This window comes from Molossus molossus, unplaced genomic scaffold, assembly GCF_014108415.1.
Source record: "Molossus molossus isolate mMolMol1 unplaced genomic scaffold, mMolMol1.p scaffold_m16_p_11, whole genome shotgun sequence".
Taxonomy (NCBI): Eukaryota; Metazoa; Chordata; class Mammalia; order Chiroptera; family Molossidae; genus Molossus; species Molossus molossus.
In genome coordinates, this window is record NW_023425346.1 from 27886148 (window position 1) to 27898471 (window position 12324).

The 12324-nt window shown below is 41.4% G+C and overlaps 1 protein-coding gene across 1 annotated transcript in view; it reads right to left on the reverse strand.

Annotated features, from left to right (window-relative positions):
- Positions 1–10935: 10935 nt before the first annotated feature.
- Positions 10936–12324, reverse strand: part of ZEB2 (zinc finger E-box binding homeobox 2) — a 130984-nt gene continuing 129595 nt past the window's right edge. The window contains exon 10 of the mRNA XM_036253610.1: positions 10936–12324. This exon is cut by the window's right edge and continues 3163 nt beyond it. The gene's annotated coding sequence lies outside the window, so the exon portion shown is untranslated.

A 12324-nucleotide genomic window follows, 5' to 3' on the forward strand; every position in this document is an offset into this window, starting at 1 on the left:
ACATTGCATGGGAAAGAACAGTGAGGACAGCAGATTTTCCTGCTGTGGTATATGCATATGGCTTTTATTTTATTTAAATATTGCTAATAGAAATGTGCCTTTTGCCCTGGCCAGTTCTGCTCAATGGTTAGAGCATCGGCTAGCAGACTGAAGGGTCAAGGGTTCAATTTTTGGTCAAAGGCACATACCTAGGTTGCAGTTTTATTTATTTTTTATTTTTTTTATCCTCACCCGAGGGCATTTTTCGATATTTTGTTCAGATGGAGTGGGAGGGAGACAGAAAAGGGACACGTGAAAGGGACACGAGTGGCTGCCACCCACATGACCCAACCAGGGCGGGGGACAAACTGCAACCGAGGTGCGTGCCCTTAGCAGGAACCGAACCCGGGTCTCTCAAGACCGCAGGCCGACGCTCTAACCGATCAGCCAAACCGGCCAGGGCCCTAGGTTGCAGTTTTAATCCCTGGCCCTGCAGGGTTGTTTGGGAGGCAACCAATAGATATGTCTCTCACATCAGTGTTTCTCTCTCTCTCTCCCTCTCTCTCTCTCCCTGCCTCCCTTCCCTCTATCTAAAAATCAATAGAAAAATATCCTCGGTTGAGGATTAACAACAACAACAACAACAAAACAAACAAACAAAAAGAAATAGTACCTTTGCTCATACCTCTCACTGTCCTTGAACTGCAGGATATATTACTCATATCACACCCAATTTATCTCTGACCCACACAAACCTTCTGTTATCTTGCTGATTGATACTGAAAGTTACTGACATCGGCAAAGCTTTGTCAGGAAACTGAGGTAAGTGAAAATTCCAGGGAAGTTGAAGAGAATGCATCCCAGATTACGTCAGGCTTATTCCTCTTTTATATAGTTCATGTTCCAAATCTGAGTCATTGCTCAAGTAGTTTAAAGGCTATGCTCACATTGTGTTAGAAAAGAGGCTTCTGCGTTTACGTTTCCCTTTCGCCGACCTCCCTCGGAGGGGACTGAGTTTCGCCTCACCAGTTTTACAGTTCAATCAATAGCTGGCTGTCGCTAGTGGAGGTGGAGGCCGCTATATGTAATTAGTGGTTATGTGAGAAATGAAGTTGTTCATCCACGTGGGTAAAATTTGTGCCCCGACATAATCTGGCGAATGGTTTTTAAAAATCGCCAGGTGTGTTAAATGACAAATTTCAGGTTTGCATTGCGGCCCTTCCGCGGCCCCGTGTTTTTGCAGCACTCATTTTCTGTTATTTTCTGTCCTGTCACTGAATTGTTCTTCTGTTTGGCCAATGACCGGGGTCAGTGGGGACTAGACGTTGCTGACAGCCCCTTTCCAGAGGGCTCACACGTTTCCTTGGTCCTTGCTGGGTTTCGGGCTCCATACCATGCGCTGCAGTCAGCATGTCCGCAGTGCTGACCTAGGCACGCTGCCTTGGGGAACCGAACCTTGGGCTAGTGCATTCATGAAACGTGTACAGGTTGCTTACAGAATGCCAGCGGACGGGCATGCCTGAGATTTGGGTTTCAGGAGAGACTGTCATAACAAAGTGACTCTGAGGCTATGTGCTCGAGGAACAACAAAAAATAAAAAACAGAGGAAAGTGTGTCCAGAGAGGCAGCTGGAGGGACGGTGCGAGGTGATGGGACGGGGGCAAGGAGGAGCCAGCTCATGTCTTGCACGCCAAGCTAAGGAACACGGACTGTATTTTGGGTGCTTCGGGAAACCACTGACGGATGTTTGAGGAGGGCTTTGGCATGATCAAATTTGCACAAATGGGTTAAATCAGTGAACGGTTGTTGACTACTTTGTGGCAGTAACTCACCGAGAAGTGGGATGAGAACAATCACACGGCCCCTCCCAGTAAGAAGCGTACATGTCTAGATAGGAGAGGAGAGACATGTAAACAAAAAACTACCCAAAGAGCACGTTTGCCAGTGTAGTAATGTGGAATAAGTTAGGGGTGATAAGCCCACAAGTAAGGTTCTGGGTGCAATAGGGAGAGGAAGGGACTAGTTATTTCTCTTAAACCCATTCTTTTCAACTGTATCTAAAGAAATATGTCAACATAACAGTTGTGAAGACTGATAAAATAGTGTTCAAGTAAGGCGTATCAATAAGTCTCTTTAAAGAACATATCAAGTGGCATCTTTCCATCTGCCAGCTCCATCCCCTGCTGTTCCAACAGGGTTGCACCTTGGGGAAGACCGGGACCCGTATGACCCATTAGGAGGCTATTGGGGCAATTCTTGGGATTTGATGTCTGCCTAAAGTAACAGAGTGACCATGATGACTGAGGAAGAGGAACAGGCAGGGGAGATAATGGGGAGCATGACTCACAAGACCTGATAACTCATTTAGAGATACAGCAGATGACTCTGAAGATTTCCACCTGACTGACCTAGGAAGTGATAACCATCAGGTTTTGGTGGCAGGGGTGAGAGAAGGAGGGAGATATGGCCATACCCGTTTCAGACCTGTCAAATTTGAGCTGCCTCGAGAGCATCAGGTGGCAATATCGAGGATTCATTTGGATGCGCATGTCTAGTGCCCGGGAGGGAAGTCTTACCGGGAAGATGCATTTTTGAGTCTTTGGCATGTAGCTAGGAACTGAAGCTGTGGGTGTTGAAAACGTCACTGAGGCACAGTGATCAGAATGAAGAGAGCAGAGAGCCCCAGAGGGGCCCTGGGAAATGCTACAATTTAAGTATTACGTGAAGAAAGTAGATCTTGGTCGGTGAGTAGGAAGAAAACCAAGAAGAATGTGGTTAGGGATTTGAATGAGGACTTCTAAAGAGGAAGTCATCAACGGAGTTAAAAGCTGCCTCTTCTGTGTATAAAGAGGTGCTATGATTTTCAAAACAAATTAAATGCATTAGGTGGGATTGTTATTGCTACTAACATGCAATAACTGGCTAACAGCATATAAAAAATACCACAGAGCTTAGAGAAAAGCAAATGAAACCAGGCTTTTAAGATGATATACCGTTTTCTAAGAGTAAAATGTGAAGGATGGCTTGCTGGCCTTCAGTGAAGAGGACAGACAGTCGGATTTGTTTTTCTTAGTAAAGAGATAAGATCTTTTCAGTGAACTGTTCCCTGACGTTCTCACCTGAGCCTTTTGTGGCCCACTCATGGGTGAGCAGGCAGCATTAGGCAAGCAGTAATGGGGCAGAACGGAGCTCTCGGCACATCTGAGAGCTTTTCCCAGAAACCGGTCTCACTGATTCCCAGTTTTAGACCACTGGCTACCAGAGTAATATATCAATATATTAAAACACGTCAGTGGACTTCACTCCTGTCTTGGGTTTTTATGTTGCCTACTCCACAGAACTCCCAACATCCTTCCCAAAACTCAGGGATGTAAGTCATTGCAGGCATTTTTAGCTGATTTCACAAGAGACTTGGAGCTGGAAAAGGTTAAGATCCCACAGCAGAAATGAATCAGGGGACAGGGTGCATCCCACTAATTTCTGTTACTGAACTCAGGCTGCAGAAAACCAGTAAAGAGCTACTGGGATTTCTGCCACCCACCCCCTTGATTTAAAAATGATCCTGTATTTTAGTCAGACAGTTCCCACCTGAAGCAAGGTTCGGTTCCCACACAGCACCCTTTCCTCTGCTTTCTGCTTCTTCCATTTTCCTGCCCTGCCCTCTGACACTGTTTCCCAATTTGTGTTTTCCTTTCTCATTTCCCTCTTCTCGGCACTGACACGAGCCACAAACCTGTAGCCATGTCTGACTCACTCGGTGCTCCTCCGGTTAATGGACACCATGTGGAACAGGGGGCAGGAAAAGACTTTACAGGAAATCAGACGATAATGCTTGCACTTTGGTGCCCTTTGAAACAAGAATTTAATTATCCTAATTAAAAAGATTACCTTATAGAAGACATTTGGGAAAAAGAGTAGGCAGCTTGTCTTTTTCCTGATGACATGCATCTCAAAACCAAAAGGGATATTCCTGCTGATATTTGTTTTATCTCTTAAAGCCCAGGCACCAAGGGGATAGTTGGATCAAAATTTAATCTTCATTTTCAGACCAACCCAGAGACTGAACATGGAAGCTCTGACTGTGGTTTGTTTTGGAGGTGCTTGTTTTGGGGGTGACACAAAGACCCACAAATTGGATATCTTAAAAAAATTTTTTTTTTCTTTATTTATCTTCAGAGAGCGAGGAAGGGAGCGGGAAAGAGAGATAGAAACATCGATGAGAGAGAACATCCATTGGCCGTCTTCTGCATGCCCCCCTGACTGGGGATTTGGCCCACAACCTGGGCATGTGTCCTGACCAGGAATCGAATTGGCGACCTCTTGGTGCATGGGTTGACACTCAACCACTGAGCCACACCGGCTGGGCCAAACTGGGTATCTTAAAACAACAGCTGGAGGCCAGTAGTCCTCCAGGTGTTGCATGCTTGTATGTCTCCCTCCTGGGTTTTGGTGATGGCCAGTATCCTTGATGCTCTTTGGCTTGAACTCCATCATTTCAACCTCTGTCTTCATTTTCACAAGGCATTACCCCTTTGTGTATGTGTCTAAATTTCCCTCTTTTTATAATGACACTATCCATAATAAATTACAGCCCACCCCAATGACCTCATCATATCTGCAAATGCCCTATTTCCAAATTAGGTGACATTCACAGGTATCAGGGGTTAAGACTTCAACACACTTTTTTTGGGGGGAGGGGGGCAATTCAGCCCAAACAATGAGTTAGCATCAGGAGCTGTCTCCCCCTTTCGTCAGGGGCCCATGAGGTCCTGGTTTTCTGAATCAGCACCTGAAATCCAGACCTCCACTTCCCTTTCCCAATCAAAGTGAACTTGCCTGTGCCCTACTCCCTCAGGGCTCAACCCTCAGCTTCAAACTGATAAATTAATCTTAAGGAAGATGACTAGGCAAATAGCACCTCTCCCGGGTATTTGCATTTAACAGATGAATTTCCAGAGACCGTCCCTTAATCTAAAGGTGCTGGAGGAAATTTTGCAGTGAGTGAGATTTTCTTTTTTCGTAGACAGGTCTTTTCATGACCCTCAAATCATCGCTGTCTCCACCGTCTGTGAAAAGGATGGGCCCTGTCTGTTACTTTCTTAAGGGAAAATTACTACTACAGACGTTTGATCTGTCTTTGAATTGCGTGCATGTATTCATCCCATGATTGTACGTGTGCCAGGAGAGAAGATTTGCTCCTCCCAAGGAAGTCCACTGAGTGAGAGAATTTTATTTTAGAAAGTGGCAACCTGGGGATCAAGCATGAGAAATAGAAACCCATTCAAAACTGTGGATGATTTTCAAAGAATGAAACGAATAGAGGGAGAGAATTTGGTTGCTAGGAAAATAGAATAGAATAAACATAAGCTCCTTCTCCCCTGTTTTTCCACCCTGGGGCGGGCTCTGCTTCCCGGTCTTGCTGTGGAATGGCTGTCCCTCCCATCTCAGCAGTGACAGACTTACAGTGATGCCTACATGTCTGTCTCACAGGTGTGGGATCTGAGACTTGCCAACTTAGCGAAACTTTGGAGGAGTCTCCCACGGTGGTTGCAAAGAGAAAAGGAGAGATAATAGTTCACTGGCATCAGTAGTCTACTTCGCAACCAGCCAAACGTTGGAATTATAGCTTCGGTACTTGCCCTCCCGCACCCCCTCCCCCGGCTCCGCCACTGTCAGATTCTCTTCCCTTCTCCACAACTGGGAACTCTAGGGAGCAGATTGTTTTGGCTGGAATTAGCCGGGCACAGATGGTACCACCTGCTGCATGTTCCTTACTTCTTATTGGCTTCTCTCTCAGCTCTGAGAGTTTTTGTATTTTTTAGAAGTTCAGGGGAAGGGGAAATGGCTGGGGCCCTTGCTCATGGCGGATTCTAGCACAGCTGTTTGGAGCTGGCCAAGCGTGGCACCGTGCTGGGACATGTGGCCGGGAAGGTGCGTCTAGGTAACAGGCTGTTGTGATGGCCTGTTTGCTGAATCCAGTGCTTTAGTTTCCAAAATACAAACTTTCTTTGGTCCAAACAATTTTTGTTTTTCAGGCTGACAGATTTGCCTGTGACCAGACACAAGGCAGGTGGTCTTGTGAGAATCTGAGAAATGAGATTTCTCTCATGCTAAAATCAGAGGGGGAGGAAATAATGACTAGACCATGGACAGGTTGATGAGTGCATTTGTATTCACTGGGAGTAACAAACTGTTTCTTCTGACTCTCACAGGGTAAACATAGGTTCATAAATTCAGTTCTCTTACCTATGAATACATGACATGGGACCAAAGGACCTAAGAAATTGCATTCTTTCAAATTCTCTGAATTTTATCTGTGCTTATTAACAGGAGGTCACGCTAGAAGTCACTCATATGACCTGAGAAATGTTTTCTTACATGTCTGACTTCTTCCTCCATCCTTCTCTCTTTTCTACTATGCTTTGGTAGATTGGCCTTTTTATTCGCAAAAAAACCAAGTTCATTCCTATCTCAGTTCTTCTTTCTCTCACTCCAGGTCTTCCCATGGCTCACTTCTTCTCTTCCTCAAGGCTCAAGTCAAACACTGGTTCAGAGAGACGTCATTTCCCACTCCTTCCTGTGTCCTGGCTGAGGTTGTCTGTTCCCCAACCCACTGTCATTCACTGTTACATCACCTTCTTTTTTTCAATAAGACAGCATTACGCGAAGTGACCTTTGTAATTGTTTTGTTTTCTATCTTCTCCATTGGAATGTTGGTCTTTTAAGGTGGGATATTGTCTGTTTACCACTGTATCACAAGGACCTAGAACAGTGCCTCACATATAGCATCACTCCACAGTATATGCATTATTGAGGGAACAGAGGTATTTTGTGTTTAGATAGAGGAAACACCATGGTAGAAAAGAGAGCTTCCTTGGGACTTCCAGATCGGTACATTCCCTATGGCACCTGGAACTTTGTGAATGCCTGCCTTAACATTACAAGAAACCCAAGGCCAGTAGTTCTGTCTTGTTTATCTTTTGCATCCTATAGTATCTTGTATTATACCTTACACATGATAGGAACTCAGTAAACTGAACAACCATCAATGTTTGTCAGTATTAGTATTATTTTTAGAACCACTGTAATAAGAACAGAGGCATCACAGAATTGACACATTGATAGAAGCAACGAAAACATAGATGCCATCACTGGGGACCCGGTGTCATCTCTGCCAGTAACTCTGTGATGATCTGGGTTTTCATTCTCTCTGAGCCCAGAATTTTAAAAGCCAAGGCTTTAGATGAGAAAATATCTAGGATTCCTCCAAGCTCTTTCTTTCATCTATTTCGGTCTATTCCAATTTTCCCGTTGAAGATTTATGACCTTCCTGGTGTTCTTGATATTCTGGTGCCCTGGTCCTTCCTCTGATCACCTCTGGTTTGCAATGCCATGGGATTCGGAAAAGCCATAACTAGAGAAGAAATGGCATGGGGACTCGCCAGGCGGATTCAAGCTGACATCTGTGGAGGGAGAGGCTCAATGGAGCACACTCCCCAGTGGACATAAGCACCATCAAAAATCTGGGACAAAACTAGCGGGTAAAATGTGTGAACAACGGTTCGTAATTTTTAAAGAGCTTTTCTCAAAATTGAGAATGTCGCTGGCTCTCAATTAAAGTAGACTCCAGTTCATCAGTGGTTAACAGCCCTCAGATAATGCTGTGACATCTTCCAGTAGATTATTTTCATTCCACCCTTGCATGGAAGAACTCTTGCGGACCAGAACAAATGTCTGACAGGAAGTGGGGAAACTCACTCCTTTTGATGTTGCCATTTTACTGTGATATGTTGAAAAGATCACTGTTGGGAGACTGGGCTTCTGACAGTCTGTGTTTAACTGCTTTCTAGATCATTGTGGGGTAAAAACAAACAAGTGACCAGTGTGGTCTCAAGGATATGTAGACTTGTTTCCTCGTCTATAAGATGCAAGTGGTAGATTAACTGCTTTTATTTCTCTAACTGTTGCAAACATTAAGTTTTTCTTCCTACCCAATTCATAGGAGAGCCTCCACTGAAGAACAAGAAGGCTTTTGACAATTTTAATGTAGACACAACATAGGTTATAATTTGGTCAGGTCATAAAGTAGTTTGTCACATAGCTAGAGGTTGATTTGTAGGTGAAGACATATGGACTCAATGACAATTCCTGGAAAAGTGTATGTACAAATCATTCTAGTTTTCATTTTTTAAAAAGTCAAGGTAGTACATACTAAGTAGCTATTGTGGTTAGAACTCTTCTTCTTCTGATAAGACTTTTTAAAAATGTTCCATTGCCATTTATTTTAAAGTGAGTGAAATGTGCCTTCTCGTGGATTTATCTTCAATAGCATAAAAGGAGTTTATATTGTTGAGGGGAAAAGAAGAAATGTGTCTACTTAAATGTCAGGCTGATTGTTCTCAAGCCCAGGCTCTCCAGCTATGACATTTGAAGAGTTAAAACAATTTGGGCAGGGCGGTTTGTACTTCTCCTTTCCTCCTCTTGCTCAGATGTATCGTCAACCGGAAACCTATGAGCTTACACTTTCTAAGCATGTTCAATAATGAAGCACTAGACCTCCACTGGGTGTTTCAGGACTGCAGGAAGTGGTGAAGTGTTATTCAGTAGTTGGTGTTTTCCCTTTACGTCTGCACCAATCCTGGGCTGCACTACAGGGTTGGGGAATATTGTTTGTGTTGGAAGGGGTTTACTCCAGAAGCGATGTAAAAATCAAGGTCTAGGTTGCTTGTGGTCACTAAATACACCAGAATGTTTTCTGTCAGTGTAGGGATGTTCTTGAGTTTCCTTTCTAAATTTATATATATTTTTATTCATCTCTATTATTTCAAGTAATTTGAAGACTATATTCCTCTTTTTCTATACAAAACTAAAATGGAGTGTGTCTGTAATTCTTTGCCTTAAAATACGACTCTTTTAGGAATGGACAAAAAAGATTCTCCTCTAAGGAAAGGTCATAAACTAAAATCTAAGTTTCCTAGAAAGAGAATAAAGATAAATTAATATTTTATCTGTTATGTTGTTGGCATATCTTGTAAGTTTTATAGAATTTTTGTGGTGCTGTCTTAAGAACATTTTTGTTTTCTAGGACCAACATTTTAAGTGTTTTCCATTTGTGCAAGATAACAATAAATAAAATGTCTCAGAAGCACTTCAATCAGGGTCCTTCCATCTCTTGGGTATTGTTTTTTAACACTAGCTATTCAAGTTCACACACAAAGTTAGCAAACCTACATATAGTCTCTGTCTCTCTTTATTCACTTTGCTTTGAAAACGGTCAGAAGAGGATCATAATGCACAAATCCTTCTCTGAATGTTTCCTTATGTTAGATCAGTTCCCTCTGAGTTCTGTGCTTGCCAATGCTAAATTTCCTGCCAGGGCAGTAGTCTATTTTTAACATTTTGGGGGCTTAGTGTTCTAAATCTAACAGGCAGATTCTGTGGCGTGAACGAGAGAAAGCTGACTGGGTGCACTTACAAATCAGATCATCAGGCTTTGCAGTTTCTGTGGAATCAAAGAGTTGAATGAGAAAGACCAATTAGAATACTTAAAAGATCATTTGTCATCACTTGAATCTTCATGTATTTTTTACTCATCATTTTCTTTGACTAAAATTATTGGAATCTTTGTCATAGTCATGTCAGGGGCAAATGGGAGCGGTAGTGTTCATTTCATATTGTCACTATTTGGAGCATTGTGACATGTCATGCCAGACGATAGGTGGTGGACGACTGTTTCAACAGAGTTTTAGTTTGTGGCATATTCAACATCATATTATCTCAGTGTCATTTCTTTGAATTTAACTCCATATTTCATATACATAAATGAAGACTGAGGGATTTATTTCTGTTATTTAATAGCATTTGTTTAATTCAGAGATTAATATATCATCTTCCACCCTGAAACAGAGGCCCTCTGAAACATCAGACCCAAAAAATTGGACACGGCCTATTAGCCCGAAAGAACATGTTGCCAATTATCTCCATGTTTATTTAAATATTTAGCTCTAAAGGAAGCAATCATTCCTTTATACTTCTTTAAATTTAGTATTGACATTTTTATTTTGGGAAAGGAGGTCTTTTTTATCTTTTTCTTTTTTTTTTTTTTTTTAACATGGATACAGGAAAAGAAAACTCTCCAATAAAAATATTGTCTAAAAAGTTTGTTTTGTCTGCATGATTTACTAAATATGTACAATTTCAATTCACAGCGAAGGTAACAAAGATTTAAACAGCCAACATCACAAATGTCTCAAGTCCTAAAAAAAAAATCACTGTGCACAATTTAACAATTTAATTGAATAAAAACCAAAGCTAAGCCTTCAGTCTGAGTCTTTTTTATGATGGGCACAAGCCATGTATTTTCTTCATCTTTGTTACACGATGCATATTTCAGTGACTAAACGCCCCTTCCCATTTTAGTATATTAGGTTATGTCAGTACATACTTAAGGGAGGCCATAAATTGCCTCTTGGTACACCTATATGATTTGTGATGTGTTCACATATATGTCATATTTATTAATATATAAAATGATCAGATGAGTCACTTCTGATATTTTTTATGTCTTCAAATGTAGGAATGTTTTGTTACATGTATAAAATTTTTTAAATTGATGGGAGTGCTATTTAAAGTGATAATAATTTGATGAGAGTCCCCTTGACATAAGATGTCTAGAAAGAACTATTCTGCACTTGAAATATAGAGATTTCATCTCTCTCCCCAATTCAGGTTTGCCAAGTTTGATATTATATGAATCTGAATGTTGTGGTCATTCTGATATAATGATCAACTGAATGAACCAATTAATCATTAGCGACAAATGTCATTGAATACAGAATAGTTGAGTTACAGTTAAGGAGGGAGCCATAACTTGGGCTAACCCTATAAAATCTATAATAAGGTTGTTTTCACATATATTTTTTCCCACATACATTCTTTGGTGTTGTTCTCCCCTTCTTTTTTTTTTTTTTTTTTTTTTTTAATGCTGTGTGATTGATGAACATGCAATGTGAGATTCAAATAATTGCACCAAGCGTGTTTATTTGGATAATTGTCCCATTGCACAATCAAATAAATATGCTGAGTGTGTTTGAATGTTTTTACATGTACATGGGATCACATACTCAAATAAATGCAGCTGTGTTTATTACAATGCATGGGGCTTCAGACATACACGCGCTGGTTTGTGTGTCTATCCAGGGCCCTACAGCCCTGAATGGCCCTCACACATCTTAGAGCAAAAGCATGGTTAACAATTTTTCAGTTTAAATACATGTAAACTTATTATGGGGTGATCTCCTCAAATTTGTGACTAAGATTTGCTTTCATTAAGGCTTACATCCTTAGAACGAGAGAAAATAACCTTTTTGTGGGAGCTATCTGATTGTGAAAAGTATCTAATGAATTTATTCCAATACAATCCCTTCTTTTCTCCTTCCTCCAAGCCCTCCCGCTCCAACCTCGTCTAATTCATGCTAAAGAAGATGTATGCTTTGTTTAGTTCTTGATGAGAAATTCTGATACTCATCTCTCTTCTCAGCTGTTTCAGGCCTAGGCCTACAGTGCCATGTGGAGAAAAAGGAAAGTTGCACAGATCTGCTAAAATGCAAAGGGCTTTGGAGAAAATGAACAGGGATGTTTAATTGTTCCCACATTTCATCCCTTTCCTCCTATTCTAGAAAAAAAGGGGGGGGGAGGTTAGACTTCAAACCAAGAGTGTGGGAAAAGTAACTATTTCATAAGAGAAAAATACATCTGATGTTACTAAAATACAGGTCCCTTGATTATGGAGCAAGATTTCTTGTTTTGACTTTGGAAAGGAATCTGAGGACATGTCAGACATTTTTATTCTTCCCTAGAGTGGTAGGATTACGCAGGACTAATGCACAATAGTGTTAGTGGGTAAACGGCATTTTAAAAAATCTTAGATATGGGATAGTGTAGTGATTGTCACAAATTTATGAGTATTATCCTGATATCTTCAGACTCAGGTATTCTGAGTCTGCCTATGAAATGACGTTAGAAAAAATGACACAGAAGGGAGTAACCGGAGGGGGAAGACAGAGTCTGCCCATTGTCCCAAGTGAACATTTTCTTCTTTCCAAGTAGAAAGAATAGGTTGCACATTCCTTGTTTATTGGTCCTATCTCTTGTGGACTGGGACACATCTATGCCCATGGGCATCAAAGACCTACATTGCTTTAAAGGAGGCCACAGGGAGTTATTCTACCCAGACAAAATTTAATGGCTTTATATTTCCAGGTTGAATTAATAAAGTTATTGCCTAGGGCCTTTAAAACTAGAAAAATCTATGTAGTGTATTTACTTGTGCCTTTCAAAGAAGGA